Source organism: Rhipicephalus microplus, unplaced genomic scaffold (assembly GCF_043290135.1).
Source record: "Rhipicephalus microplus isolate Deutch F79 unplaced genomic scaffold, USDA_Rmic scaffold_80, whole genome shotgun sequence".
NCBI lineage: Eukaryota > Metazoa > Arthropoda > Arachnida > Ixodida > Ixodidae > Rhipicephalus > Rhipicephalus microplus.
This window is the reverse complement of record NW_027464652.1, coordinates 393,182-408,344: the sequence shown is the minus strand read 5'-3', so window position 1 is coordinate 408,344 and position 15,163 is coordinate 393,182.

The window sequence follows — 15,163 nt, the reverse complement described above, 5'->3', positions numbered from 1 at the left end:
GGAGACAGTCCTGCTCCACTCTCACCACCATCAGAACATATCTTCAAAGCTATTAGCGCAAAGAAAAAAAGCGCCGCGCCACCACCGGGTGGGCTCGAACCTCCAACCTTTCGGTTAACAGCCGATCGCGCTAACCCAATGCGCCACGGGGACAGTCTTGCTCCACTCTCACCACCATCAGAACATATCTTCAAAGCTATCAGCGCAAAGAAAAAAAAGCGCCGCACCACCACCGGGTGGGCTCGAACCTCCAACCTTTCGGTTAACAGCCGATCGCGCTAGCCAATTGCGCCACGGAGACAGTCTTGCTCCACTCTCAACACCATCAGAACATATCTTCAAAGCTACAAGCGCAAAGAAAAAAAAGCGCCGCACCACCACCGGGTGGGCTCGAACCTCCAACCTTTCGGTTAACAGCCAATCGCGTTAGCCAATTGCGCCACAGAGACAGTCCTGCTCCACTCTCACCACCATCAGAACATATCTTCAAAGCTATCAGCACAAAGAGAAAAAAGCGCCGCACCACCACCGGGTGGGCTCGAAACTCCAACCTTTCGGTTAACAGCCGATCGCACTAGCCAATTGCGCCATGGAGACAGTCCTGCTCCACTCTCACCACCGTCAGAACATATCTTCAAAGCTATTACCACAAAGAAAAAAGCAACACACCACTCCTGGGAGGGCTCGAAACTCCAACCTTTCGGTTAACAGCTGATCGCTCTAGCCCATTGCGCCACGGAGACAGCCTTGCTCCAATCTCAACACCATCAGAACATATCTTCAAAGCTATTAGCGCAAAGAAAAAAAGCACCGCACCACCACCGGGTGGGCTCGAACCTCCAACCTTTCGGTCAACCGGTAATCGCGCTAGCCAATTGCGCCACGGAGACAGTCCTGCTCCACTCTCACCACCATCAGAACATATCTTCAAAGCTATCAGCGCAAAGAAAAAAAAGCGCCGCACCACCACCGGGTGTGCTCGAACCTCCAACCTTTCGGTTAACAGCCGATCGCGCTAGCCAATTGCGCCAGGGAGACAGTCCTGCTCTACTCTCACCACCATCAGAACATATCTTCAAAGCTATCAGCCCAAAGAAAAAAAAGCACCGGACCACCACCGGGTGGGCTCGAACCTCCAACCTTTCGTTTAACAGCCAATCGCGCTAGCCAATTGCGCCACAAAGACAGTCCTGCTCCACTCTCACCACCATCAGAACATATCTTCAAAGCTATCAGCACAAAGAAAAAAAAGCGCCGCACCACCACCGGGTAGGCTCGAAACTCCAACCTTTCGGTTAACAGCCGATCGCGCTAGCCAATTGCGCCATGGAGACAGTCCTGCTCCACTCTCACCACCATCAGAACATATCTTTAAAGCTATTACCACAAAGAAAAAAGCAACACACCACTCCTGGGAGGGCTCGAACCTCCAACCTTTTGGTTAACAGCCGATCGCGCAAGCCAATTGCGCCACGGAGACAGTCCTGCTCCACTCTCACCACCATCAGAACATATCTTCAAAGCTATTAGCGCAAAGAAAAAAAGCGCCGCGCCACCACCGGGTGGGCTCGAACCTCCAACCTTTCGGTTAACAGCCGATCGCGCTAACCCAATGCGCCACGGGGACAGTCTTGCTCCACTCTCACCACCATCAGAACATATCTTCAAAGCTATCAGCGCAAAGAAAAAAAAGCGCCGCACCACCACCGGGTGGGCTCGAACCTCCAACCTTTCGGTTAACAGCCGATCGCGCTAGCCAATTGCGCCACGGAGACAGTCTTGCTCCACTCTCAACACCATCAGAACATATCTTCAAAGCTACAAGCGCAAAGAAAAAAAAGCGCCGCACCACCACCGGGTGGGCTCGAACCTCCAACCTTTCGGTTAACAGCCAATCGCGTTAGCCAATTGCGCCACAGAGACAGTCCTGCTCCACTCTCACCACCATCAGAACATATCTTCAAAGCTATCAGCACAAAGAGAAAAAAGCGCCGCACCACCACCGGGTGGGCTCGAAACTCCAACCTTTCGGTTAACAGCCGATCGCACTAGCCAATTGCGCCATGGAGACAGTCCTGCTCCACTCTCACCACCGTCAGAACATATCTTCAAAGCTATTACCACAAAGAAAAAAGCAACACACCACTCCTGGGAGGGCTCGAAACTCCAACCTTTCGGTTAACAGCTGATCGCTCTAGCCCATTGCGCCACGGAGACAGCCTTGCTCCAATCTCAACACCATCAGAACATATCTTCAAAGCTATTAGCGCAAAGAAAAAAAGCACCGCACCACCACCGGGTGGGCTCGAACCTCCAACCTTTCGGTCAACCGGTAATCGCGCTAGCCAATTGCGCCACGGAGACAGCCCTGCTCCACTCTCACCACCATCAGAACATATCTTCAAAGCTATCAGCACAAAGAAAAAAAAGCGGCACACCATCACCGCGTGGGCTCGAACCTCCAACCTTTCGGTTAACAGCCGATCGCGCTAGCCAACTGCGCCACGGAGACAGTCGTGCTCCACTCTCACCACCATCAGAACATATCTTCAAAGCTATCAGCCCAAAGAAAAAAAAAGCGCCGCACCACCTCCGGGTGGGCTCGAACCTTCAACCTTTCGGTTAACAGCCGATCGCGCTAGCCTATTGCCCCACGGAGACAGCCGTGCTCCACTCTCACCACCGTCAGAACATTTCTTCAGAGCTATCACCCCAAAGAAAAAAAAGAGCCGCAGCACCACCGGGTGGGCTCGAACCTCCAACCTTTTGGTTAACAGCCGATCGCGCTAGCCAATTGCGCCACGAAGACAGTCCTGCTGCACTCTCACCACCATCAGAACATATCTTCAAACTATCAGCGCAAAAAAAGCGCCGCACCACCACCGGGTGGGCTCGAAACTCCAACCTTTTGGTTAACAGCCGATCGCGCTAGCCAAATGCGCCACAGAGACAGTCTTGCTCCACTCTCAACACCATCAGAACATATCTTCAAAGCTACAAGCGCAAAGAAAAAAAAGCGCCGCACCACCACCGGGTGGGCTCGAACCTCCAACCTTTCGGTTAACAGCTGATCGCGCTAGCCAATTGCGCCACGGGGACAGTCTTGCTCCACCCTCACCACCATCAGAACATATCTTCAAAGCTATCAGCGCAATGAAAAAAAAGCGCCGCACCACCACCGGGTGTGCTCGAACCTCCAACCTTTCGGTTAACAGCCGATCGCGCTAGCCAATTGCGCCACGGAGACAGTCCTGCTCCACTCTCACCACCATCAGAACATATCTTCAAAGCTATCAGCACAAAGAAAAAAAAGCGCCGCACCACCACCGGGTAGGCTCGAAACTCCAACCTTTCGGTTAACAGCCGATCGCGCTAGCCAATTGCGCCATGGAGACAGTCCTGCTCCACTCTCACCACCATCAGAACATATCTTCAAAGCTATTACCACAAAGAAAAAAGCAACACACCACTCCTGGGAGGGCTCGAACCTCCAACCTTTTGGTTAACAGCCGATCGCGCAACCAATTGCGCCACGGAGACAGTCCTGCTCCACTCTCACCACCATCAGAACATATCTTCAAAGCTATTAGCGCAAAGAAAAAAAGCGCCGCGCCACCACCGGGTGGGCTCGAACCTCCAACCTTTCGGTTAACAGCCGATCGCGCTAACCCAATGCGCCACGGGGACAGTCTTGCTCTACTCTCACCACCATCAGAACATATCTTCAAAGCCATCAGCGCAAAGAAAAAAAAGCGCCGCACCACCACCGGGTGGGCTCGAACCTCCAACCTTTCGGTTAACAGCCGATCGCGCTAGCCAATTGCGCCACGGAGACAGTCTTGCTCCACTCTCAACACCATCAGAACATATCTTCAAAGCTACAAGCGCAAAGAAAAAAAAGCGCCGCACCACCACCGGGTGGGCTCGAACCTCCAACCTTTCGGTTAACAGTCAATCGCGTTAGCCAATTGCGCCACAGAGACAGTCCTGCTCCACTCTCACCACCATCAGAACATATCTTCAAAGCTATCAGCACAAAGAGAAAAAAGCGCCGCACCACCACCAGGTGGGCTCGAAACTCCAACCTTTCGGTTAACAGCCGATCGCGCGAGCCAATTGCGCCATGGAGACAGTCCTGCTCCACTCTCACCACCATCAGAACATATCTTCAAAGCTATTACCACAAAGAAAAAAGCAACACACCACTCCTGGGAGGAATAGAAACTCCAACCTTTCAGTTAACAGCTGATCGCACTAGCCCATTGCGCCACGGAGACAGCCTTGCTCCAATCTTAACACCATCAGAACATATCTTCAAAGCTATTAGCGCAAAGAAAAAAAGCGCCGCACCACCACCGGGTGGGCTCGAACATCCAACCTTTCGGTTAACAGCCGATCGCGCTAGCCAATTACGCCACGGAGACAGTCCTGCTCCACTCTCACCACCATCAGAACATATCTTCAAAGCTATTAGTGCAAAGAAAAAAGCAGCACACCACTCCCGGGAGGGCTCGAAACTCCAACCTTTCGGTTAACAGCCGATCGCGCTAGCCCATTGCGCCACGGGGACAGTGTTGCTCCACACTCACCACCATCACTACATATCTTCAAAGCTATCAGCACAAAGAAAAAAAAACGCCCCACCACCACCGGGTGGGCTCGAACCTCCAACCTTTCGGTTAACAGCCGATCGCGCAAGCCAATTGCGCCAGGGAGACAGTCCTGCTCCACTTTCACCACCATCAGAACATATCTTCAAAGCTATCGGCCCAAAGAAAAAAAGCACCGCACCACCACCGGGTGGGCTCGAACCTCCAACCTTTCGGTCAACAGGTACTCGCGCTACCCAATTGCGCCACGGAGACAGTCCTGCTCCACTCTCACCACCATCAGAACATATCTTCAAAGCTATCAGCACAAAGAAAAAAAAGCGGCACACTATCACCGCGTGGGCTCGAACCTCCAACCTTTCGGGTAACAGCCGATCGCATTAGCCAACTGCACCACGGAGACAGTCGTGCTCCACTCTCACCACCATCAGAACATATCTTCAAAGCTATCAGCCCAAAGAAATAAAAGCGCCGCACCACCTCCGGGTGGGCTCGAACCTCCAACCTTTCGGTCAACCGGTAATCGCGCTAGCCAATTGCGCCACGGAGACAGTCCTGCTCCACTCTCACCACCATCAGAACATATCTTCAAAGCTATCAGCACAAAGAAAAAAAAGCGGCACACCATCACCGCGTGGGCTCGAACCTCCAACCTTTCGGTTAACAGCCGATCGAGCTAGCCAACTGCGCCACGGAGATAGTCGTGCTCCACTCTCACCACCATCAGAACATATCTTCAAAGCTATCAGCCCAAAGAAAAAAAAAGCGCCGCACCACCTCCGGGTGGGCTCGAACCTTCAACCTTTCGGTTAACAGCCGATCGCGCTAGCCTATTGCCCCACGGAGACAGTCGTGCTCCACTCTCACCACCGTCAGAACATTTCTTCAGAGCTATCACCCCAAAGAAAAAAAAGAGCCGCAGCACCACCGGGTGGGCTCGAACCTCCAACCTTTCGGTTAACAGCCGATCGCGCTAGCCAATTGCGCCACGAAGACAGTCCTGCTGCACTCTCACCACCATCAGAACATATCTTCAAACTATCAGCGCAAAAAAAGCGCCGCACCACCACCGGGTGGGCTCGAAACTCCAACCTTTTGGTTAACAGCCGATCGCGCTAGCCAAATGCGCCACAGAGACAGTCTTGCTCCACTCTCAACACCATCAGAACATATCTTCAAAGCTACAAGCGCAAAGAAAAAAAAGCGCCGCACCACCACCGGGTGGGCTCGAACCTCCAACCTTTCGGTTAACAGCCGATCGCGCTAGCCAATTGCGCCACGGGGACAGTCTTGCTCCACCCTCACCACCATCAGAACAAATCTTCAAAGCTATCAGCGCAATGAAAAAAAAGCGCCGCCCCACCACCGGGTGTGCTCGAACCTCCAACCTTTCGGTTAACAGCCGATCGCGCTAGCCAATTGCGCCACGGAGACAGTCCTGCTCCACTCTCATCACCATCAGAACATATCTTCAAAGCTATCAGCACAAAGAAAAAAAAGCGCCGCACCACCACCGGGTAGGCTCGAAACTCCAACCTTTCGGTTAACAGCCGATCGCGCTAGCCAATTGCGCCATGGAGACAGTCCTGCTCCACTCTCACCACCATCAGAACATATCTTCAAAGCTATTACCACAAAGAAAAAAGCAACACACCACTCCTGGGAGGGCTCGAACCTCCAACCTTTTGGTTAACAGCCGATCGCGCAACCAATTGCGCCACGGAGACAGTCCTGCTCCACTCTCACCACCATCAGAACATATCTTCAAAGCTATTAGCGCAAAGAAAAAAAGCGCCGCGCCACCACCGGGTGGGCTCGAACCTCCAACCTTTCGGTTAACAGCCGATCGCGCTAACCCAATGCGCCACGGGGACAGTCTTGCTCTACTCTCACCACCATCAGAACATATCTTCAAAGCTATCAGCGCAAAGAAAAAAAAGCGCCGCACCACCACCGGGTGGGCTCGAACCTCCAACCTTTCGGTTAACAGCCGATCGCGCCAGCCAATTGCGCCACGGAGACAGTCTTGCTCCACTCTCAACACCATCAGAACATATCTTCAAAGCTACAAGCGCAAAGAAAAAAAAGCGCCGCACCACCACCGGGTGGGCTCGAACCTCCAACCTTTCGGTTAACAGCCAATCGCGTTAGCCAATTGCGCCACAGAGACAGTCCTGCTCCACTCTCACCACCATCAGAACATATCTTCAAAGCTATCAGCACAAAGAGAAAAAAGCGCCGCACCACCACCAGGTGGGCTCGAAACTCCAACCTTTCGGTTAACAGCCAATCGCGCTAGCCAATTGCGCCATGGAGACAGTCCTGCTCCACTCTCACCACCATCAGAACATATCTTCAAAGCTATTACCACAAAGAAAAAAGCAACACACCACTCCTGGGAGGGATAGAAACTCCATCCTCTCAGTTAACAGCTGATCGCGCTAGCCCATTGCGCCACGGAGACAGCCTTGCTCCAATCTTAACACCATCAGAACATATCTTCAAAGCTATTAGCGCAAAGAAAAAAAGCGCCGCACCACCACCGGGTGGGCTCGAACATCCAACCTTTCGGTTAACAGCCGATCGCGCTAGCCAATTGCGCCACGGAGACAGTCCTGCTCCACTCTCACCACCATCAGAACATATCTTCAAAGCTATTAGTGCAAAGAAGAAAGCAGCACACCACTCCCGGGAGGGCTCGAAACTCCAACCTTTCGGTTAACAGCCGATCGCGCTAGCCCATTGCGCCACGGGGACAGTCTTGCTCCACACTCACCACCATCACTACATATCTTCAAAGCTATCAGCACAAAGAAAATAAAACGCCGCACCACCACCGGGTGGGCTCGAACCTCCAACCATTCGGTTAACAGCCGATCGCGCAAGCCAATTGCGCCACGGAGACAGTCCTGCTCCACTCTCACCACCATCAGAACATATCTTCAAAGCTATCGGCCCAAAGAAAAAAAGCACCGCACCACCACCGGGTGGGCTCGAACCTCCAACCTTTCGGTCAACAGGTAATCGCGCTAGCCAATTGCGCCACAGAGACAGTCGTGCTCCACTCTCACCACCGTCAGAACATTTCTTCAGAGCTATCACCTCAAAGAAAAAAAAGAGCCGCAGCACCACCGCGTGGGCTCGAACCTCTAACCTTTCGGTTAACAGCCGATCGCGCTAGCCAATTGCGCCACGAAGACAGTCCTGCTGCACTCTCACCACCATCAGAACATATCTTTAAACTATCAGCGCAAAAAACAGCGCCGCACCACCACCGGGTGGGCTCGAAACTCCAACTTTTTGGTTAACAGCCGATCGCGCTTGCCCATTGCGCCATGGGGACAGTCTTGCTCCACTCTCACCACCATCAGAACATATCTTCAAAGCTATCAGCCCAAAGAAAAAAAAGCGCCGCACCACCACCGGGTGGGCTCGAACCTTCAACCTTTCGGATAACAGCTGATCGCACTCGCCAATTGCGCCACGGAGGCAGTCGTGCTCCACTGTTACCACCATCAGAACATATCTTCAAAGCTATCAGCACAAAGAAAAAAAAAAGCGCCGCACCACCACCGGGTGGGCTCGAACCTCCAACCTTTCGGTTAACAGCCGATCGCGCTAGCCCATTGCGCCACGGAGATAGCCTTGCTCCACTCTCAACACCATCAGAACATATCTTCAAAGCTATTAGCGCAAAGAAAAAAAGCGCCGCACCTCCACCGGGTGGGCTCGAACCTCCAACCTTTCGGTTAAAAGCCGATCGCGCTAGCCAATCGCGCCACGAAGACAGTCCTGCTCCACTTTCACCACCATCAGAACATATCTTCAAAGCTATTACCACAAAGAAAAAAAGCAACACACCACTCCTGGGAGGCTCGAACCTCCAACCTTTTGGTTAACAGCCGATCGCGCAACCAATTGCGCCACGGAGACAGTCCTGCTCCACTCTCACCACCATCAGAACATATCTTCAAAGCTATTAGCGCAAAGAAAAAAAGCGCCGCGCCACCACCGGGTGGGCTCGAACCTCCAACCTTTCGGTTAACAGCCGATCGCGCTAACCCAATGCGCCACGGGGACAGTCTTGCTCTACTCTCACCACCATCAGAACATATCTTCAAAGCTATCAGCGCAAAGAAAAAAAAGCGCCGCACCACCACCGGGTGGTCTCGAACCTCCAACCTTTCGGTTAACAGCCGATCGCGCTAGCCAATTGCGCCACGGAGACAGTCTTGCTCCACTCTCAACACCATCAGAACATATCTTCAAAGCTACAAGCGCAAAGAAAAAAAAGCGCCGCACCACCACCGGGTGGGCTCGAACCTCCAAACTTTCGGTTAACAGCCAATCGCGTTAGCCAATTGCGCCACAGAGACAGTCCTGCTCCACTCTCACCACCATCAGAACATATCTTCAAAGCTATCAGCACAAAGAGAAAAAAGCGCCGCACCACCACCAGGTGGGCTCGAAACTCCAACCTTTCGGTTAACAGCCGATCGCGCTAGCCAATTGCGCCATGGAGACAGTCCTGCTCCACTCTCACCACCATCAGAACATATCTTCAAAGCTATTACCACAAAGAAAAAAGCAACACACCACTCCTGGGAGGGATAGTAACTCCAACCTTTCAGTTAACAGCTGATCGCACTAGCCCATTGCGCCATGGAGACAGTCCTGCTCCACTCTCACCACCATCAGAACATATCTTCAAAGCTATTACCACAAAGAAAAAAGCAACACACCACTCCTGGGAGGGATAGTAACTCCAACCTTTCAGTTAACAGCTGATCGCGCTAGCCCATTGCGCCACGGAGACAGCCTTGCTCCAATCTTAACACCATCAGAACATATCTTCAAAGCTATTAGCGCAAAGAAAAAAAGCGCCGCACCACCACCGGGTGGGCTCGAACATCCAACCTTTCGGTTAACAGCCGATCGCGCTAGCCAATTGCGCCACGGAGACAGTCCTGCTCCACTCTCACCACCATCAGAACATATCTTCAAAGCTATTACCACAAAGAAAAAAGCAACACACCACTCCTGGGAGGGATAGTAACTCAAACCTTTCAGTTAACAGCTGATCGCGCTAGCCCATTGCGCCACGGAGACAGCCTTGCTCCAATCTTAACACCATCAGAACATATCTTCAAAGCTATTAGCGCAAAGAAAAAAAGCGCCGCGCCACCACCGGGTGGGCTCGAACCTCCAACCTTTCGGTTAACAGCCGATCGCGCTAGCCAATTGCGCCATGGAGACAGTCCTGCTCCACTCTCACCACCATCAGAACATATCTTCAAAGCTATTACCACAAAGAAAAAAGCAACACACCACTCCTGGGAGGGATAGTAACTCAAACCTTTCAGTTAACAGCTGATCGCGCTAGCCCATTGCGCCACGGAGACAGCCTTGCTCCAATCTTAACACCGTCAGAACATATCTTCAAAGCTATTAGCGCAAAGAAAAAAAGCGCCACACCACCACCGGGTGGGCTCGAAACTCCAACCTTTCAGTTAACAGCCGATCGCGCTAGCCAATTGCGCCATGGAGACAGTCCTGCTCCACTCTCACCACCATCAGAACATATCTTCAAAGCTATTACCACAAAGAAAAAAGCAACACACCACTCCTGGGAGGGATAGTAACTCAAACCTTTCAGTTAACAGCTGATCGCGCTAGCCCATTGCGCCACGGAGACAGCCTTGCTCCAATCTTAACACCATCAGAACATATCTTCAAAGCTATTAGCGCAAAGAAAAAAAGCGCCGCGCCACCACCGGGTGGGCTCGAACCTCCAACCTTTCGGTTAACAGCCGATCGCGCTAACCCAATGCGCCACGGGGACAGTCTTGCTCTACTCTCACCACCATCAGAACATATCTTCAAAGCTATCAGCGCAAAGAAAAAAAAGCGCCGCACCACCACCGGGTGGTCTCGAACCTCCAACCTTTCGGTTAACAGCCGATCGCGCTAGCCAATTGCGCCACGGAGACAGTCTTGCTCCACTCTCAACACCATCAGAACATATCTTCAAAGCTACAAGCGCAAAGAAAAAAAAGCGCCGCACCACCACCGGGTGGGCTCGAACCTCCAACCTTTCGGTTAACAGCCAATCGCGTTAGCCAATTGCGCCACAGAGACAGTCCTGCTCCACTCTCACCACCATCAGAACATATCTTCAAAGCTATCAGCACAAAGAGAAAAAAGCGCCGCACCACCACCAGGTGTGCTCGAAACTCCAACCTTTCGGTTAACAGCCGATCGCGCTAGCCAATTGCGCCATGGAGACAGTCCTGCTCCACTCTCACCACCATCAGAACATATCTTCAAAGCTATTACCACAAAGAAAAAAGCAACACACCACTCCTGGGAGGGATAGTAACTCCAACCTTTCAGTTAACAGCTGATCGCGCTAGCCCATTGCGCCATGGAGACAGTCCTGCTCCACTCTCACCACCATCAGAACATATCTTCAAAGCTATTACCACAAAGAAAAAAGCAACACACCACTCCTGGGAGGGATAGTAACTCCAACCTTTCAGTTAACAGCTGATCGCGCTAGCCCATTGCGCCACGGAGACAGCCTTGCTCCAATCTTAACACCATCAGAACATATCTTCAAAGCTATTAGCGCAAAGAAAAAAAGCGCCGCACCACCACCGGGTGGGCTCGAACCTCCAACCTTTCGGTTAACAGCCGATCGCGCTAGCCAATTGCGCCACGGAGACAGTCCTGCTCCACTCTCACCACCATCAGAACATATCTTCAAAGCTATTAGTGCAAAGAAAAAAGCAGCACACCACTCCCGGGAGGGCTCGAAACTCCAACCTTTCAGTTAACAGCCGATCGCGCTAGCCAATTGCGCCATGGAGACAGTCCTGCTCCACTCTCACCACCATCAGAACATATCTTCAAAGCTATTACCACAAAGAAAAAAGCAACACACCACTCCTGGGAGGGATAGTAACTCCAACCTTTCAGTTAACAGCTGATCGCGCTAGCCCATTGCGCCACGGAGACAGCCTTGCTCCAATCTTAACACCATCAGAACATATCTTCAAAGCTATTAGCGCAAAGAAAAAAAGCGCCGCACCACCACCGGGAGGGCTCGAACATCCAACCTTTCGGTTAACAGCCGATCGCGCTAGCCAATTGCGCCACGGAGACAGTCCTGCTCCACTCTCACCACCATCAGAACATATCTTCAAAGCTATTAGTGCAAAGAAAAAAGCAGCACACCACTCCCGGGAGGGCTCGAAACTCCAACCTTTCGGTTAACAGCCGATCGCGCTAGCCCATTGCGCCACGGGGACAGTCTTGCTCCACACTCACCACCATCACTACATATCTTCAAAGCTATCAGCACAAAGAAAAAAAAACGCCGCACCACCACCGGGTGGGCTCGAACCTCAAACCTTTCGGTTAACAGCCGATCGCGCAAGCCAATTGCGCCACGGAGACAGTCCTGCTCCACTCTCACCACCATCAGAACATATCTTCAAAGCTATCGGCCCAAAGAAAAAAAGCACCGCACCACCACCGGGTGGGCTCGAACCTCCAACCTTTCGGTCAACAGGTAATCGCGCTAGCCAATTGCGCCACGGAGACAGTCCTGCTCCACTCTCACCACCATCAGAGCATATCTTCAAAGCTATCAGCACAAAGAAAAAAAAGCGGCACACTATCACCGCGTGGGCTCGAACCTCCAACCTTTCGGTTAACAGCCGATCGCGCTAGCCAACTGCGCCACGGAGACAGTCGTGCTCCACCCTCACCACCATCAGAACATATCTTCAAAGCTATCAGCCCAAAGAAAAAAAAGCGCCGCACCACCTCCGGGTGGGCTCGAACCTCCAACCTTTCGGTTAACAGCAGATCGCGCTAGCCTATTGCCCCACGGAGACAGTCGTGCTCCACTCTCACCACCGTCAGAACATTTCTTCAGAGCTATCACCCCAAAGAAAAAAAAGAGCCGCAGCACCACCGCGTGGGCTCGAACCTCCAACCTTTCGGTTAACAGCCGATCGCGCTAGCCAATTGCGCCACGAAGACAGTCCTGCTGCACTCTCACCACCATCAGAACATATCTTTAAACTATCAGCGCAAAAAACAGCGCCGCACCACCACCGGGTGGGCTCGAAACTCCAACTTTTTGGTTAACAGCCGATCGCGCTTGCCCATTGCGCCACGGGGACAGTCTTGCTCCACTCTCACCACCATCAGAACATATCTTCAAAGCTATCAGCCCAAAGAAAAAAAAGCGCCGCACCACCACCGGGTGGGCTCGAACCTTCAACCTTTCGGATAACAGCTGATCGCACTCGCCAATTGCGCCACGGAGGCAGTCGTGCTCCACTTTTACCACCATCAGAACATATCTTCAAAGCTATCAGCACAAAGAAAAAAAAAGCGCCGCACCACCACCGGGTGGGCTCGAACCTCCAACCTTTCGGTAAACAGCCGATCGCGCTAGCCCATTGCGCCACGGAGATAGCCTTGCTCCACTCTCAACACCATCAGAACATATCTTCAAAGCTATTAGCGCAAAGAAAAAAAGCGCCGCACCTCCACCGGGTGGGCTCGAACCTCCAACCTTTCGGTTAAAAGCCGATCGCGCTAGCCAATCGCGCCACGAAGACAGTCCTGCTCCACTTTCACCACCATCAGAACATATCTTCAAAGCTATTAGTGCAAAGTAAAAAGCAACACACCACTCCCGGGAGGGCTCGAAACTCCAACCCTTCGGTTTACAGCCGATCGCGCTAGCCCATTGCGCCACGAGGACAGTCTTGCTCCACTCTCACCACCATCAGAACATATCTTCAAAGCTATCAGCACAAAGAAAAAAAAAGCGCCGCACCACCACCGTGTGGGCTCGAACCTCAAACCTTTCGGTTAACAGCCGATTGCGCAAGCCAATTGCGCCACGGAGACAGTCCTGCTCCACTCTCACCACCATCAGAACATATCTTCAAAGCTATCAGCCCAAAGAAAAAAAATACCGCACCACCACCGGGTGGGCTCGAACTTCCAACCTTTCGGTTAACAGCCAATCGCGCTAGCCAATTGCGCCACGGAGACAGTCCTGCCTCACTCTCACCACCATCAGAACATATCTTCAAAGCTATCAGCACAAAGAAAAAAAGCGCCACACCATCATCGGGTGGGCTCGAACCTCCAACCTTTCGGTTAACAACCGATCGCGCAAGCCAATTGCGCCACGGAGACAGTCCTGCTCCACACTCACCACCGTCAAAACATTTTTTCAGAGCTATCACCCCAAAGAAAAAAAAGCGCCGCAACACCACCGGGTGGGCTCAAACCTCCAACCTTTCGGTTAACAGCCGATCGCGCAAGCCAATTGCGCCACGGAGACAGTCCTGCTTCACTCTCACCACCATCAGAACATATATTCAAAGCTATCAGCCCAAAGAATAGAAAGCGCCGCGCCACCACCGGGTGGGCTCGAACCTCCAACCTTTCGGTTAACAGCCGATCGCGCTAGCCCATTGCGCCACGGAGACAGCCTTGCTCCACTTTCAACACCATCAGAACATATCTTCAAAGCTAATAGTGCAAAGAAAAAAGCGCCACACCATCACCGGGTGGGCTCTAACCTCCAACCTTTCGGTTAACAGCCGATCGCGCAAGCCAATTGCGCCACGGACACAGTCCTGCTCCACTCTCACCACCGTCAAAACATTTATTCAGAGCTATCACCCCGAAGAAAAAAAAGCGCCGCACCACCACCGGGAGGGCTCGAAACTCCAACCTTTCGGTTAACAGCCGATCGCGCTAGTCCATTGCGCCACGGACACAGTCTTGCTCCACTCTCACCACCATCAGAACATATCTTCAAAGCTATCAGCGCAAAGAAAAAAAAGTGCCGCACCACCACCGGGTGGGCTCGAACCTCCAACCTTTCGGTTAACAGCCGATTGCGCTAGCCCATTGCGCCACGGAGACAGTCTTGCTCCCTTCTCACCACCATCAGAACATATCTTCAAAGCTATCAGCCCAAAGAAAAAAAAGCGCCGCACCACCACCGGGTGGGCTCGAACCTCCAACCGTTCGGTTAACAGCCGATCGCACTAGCCAATTGCGCCACGGAGACAGTCGTGCTCCACTCTTATCACCATCAGAACATATCTTCAAAGCTATCAGCGCAAAGAAAAAAGCAACACACCACTCCCGGGAGGGCTCGAACCTCCAACTTTTGGGTTAACAGCCGATCGCGCTGGCCAATTGCGCCACGGAGACAGTCCTGCTGCACTCTCACCACCATTAGAACATATCTTTCAAGCTATCAGCCCAAGGAATAAAAAGCGCCGACACCACCGGGTGGGCTCGAACCTCCAACCTTTTGGTTAACGGCCGATCGCGCTAGCCAATTGCGCCACGGAGACAATCGTGCTGCACGCTCACCACCATCAGAACATATCTTCAAAGCTATCAGTGCAAAGAAAAAAGCAACACAGCACTCCCGGGAGGGCTCGAAACTCCAACCTTTCGGTTAACAGCCCATCGCGCTAGCCCACTGCGCCACGGAGACAGTC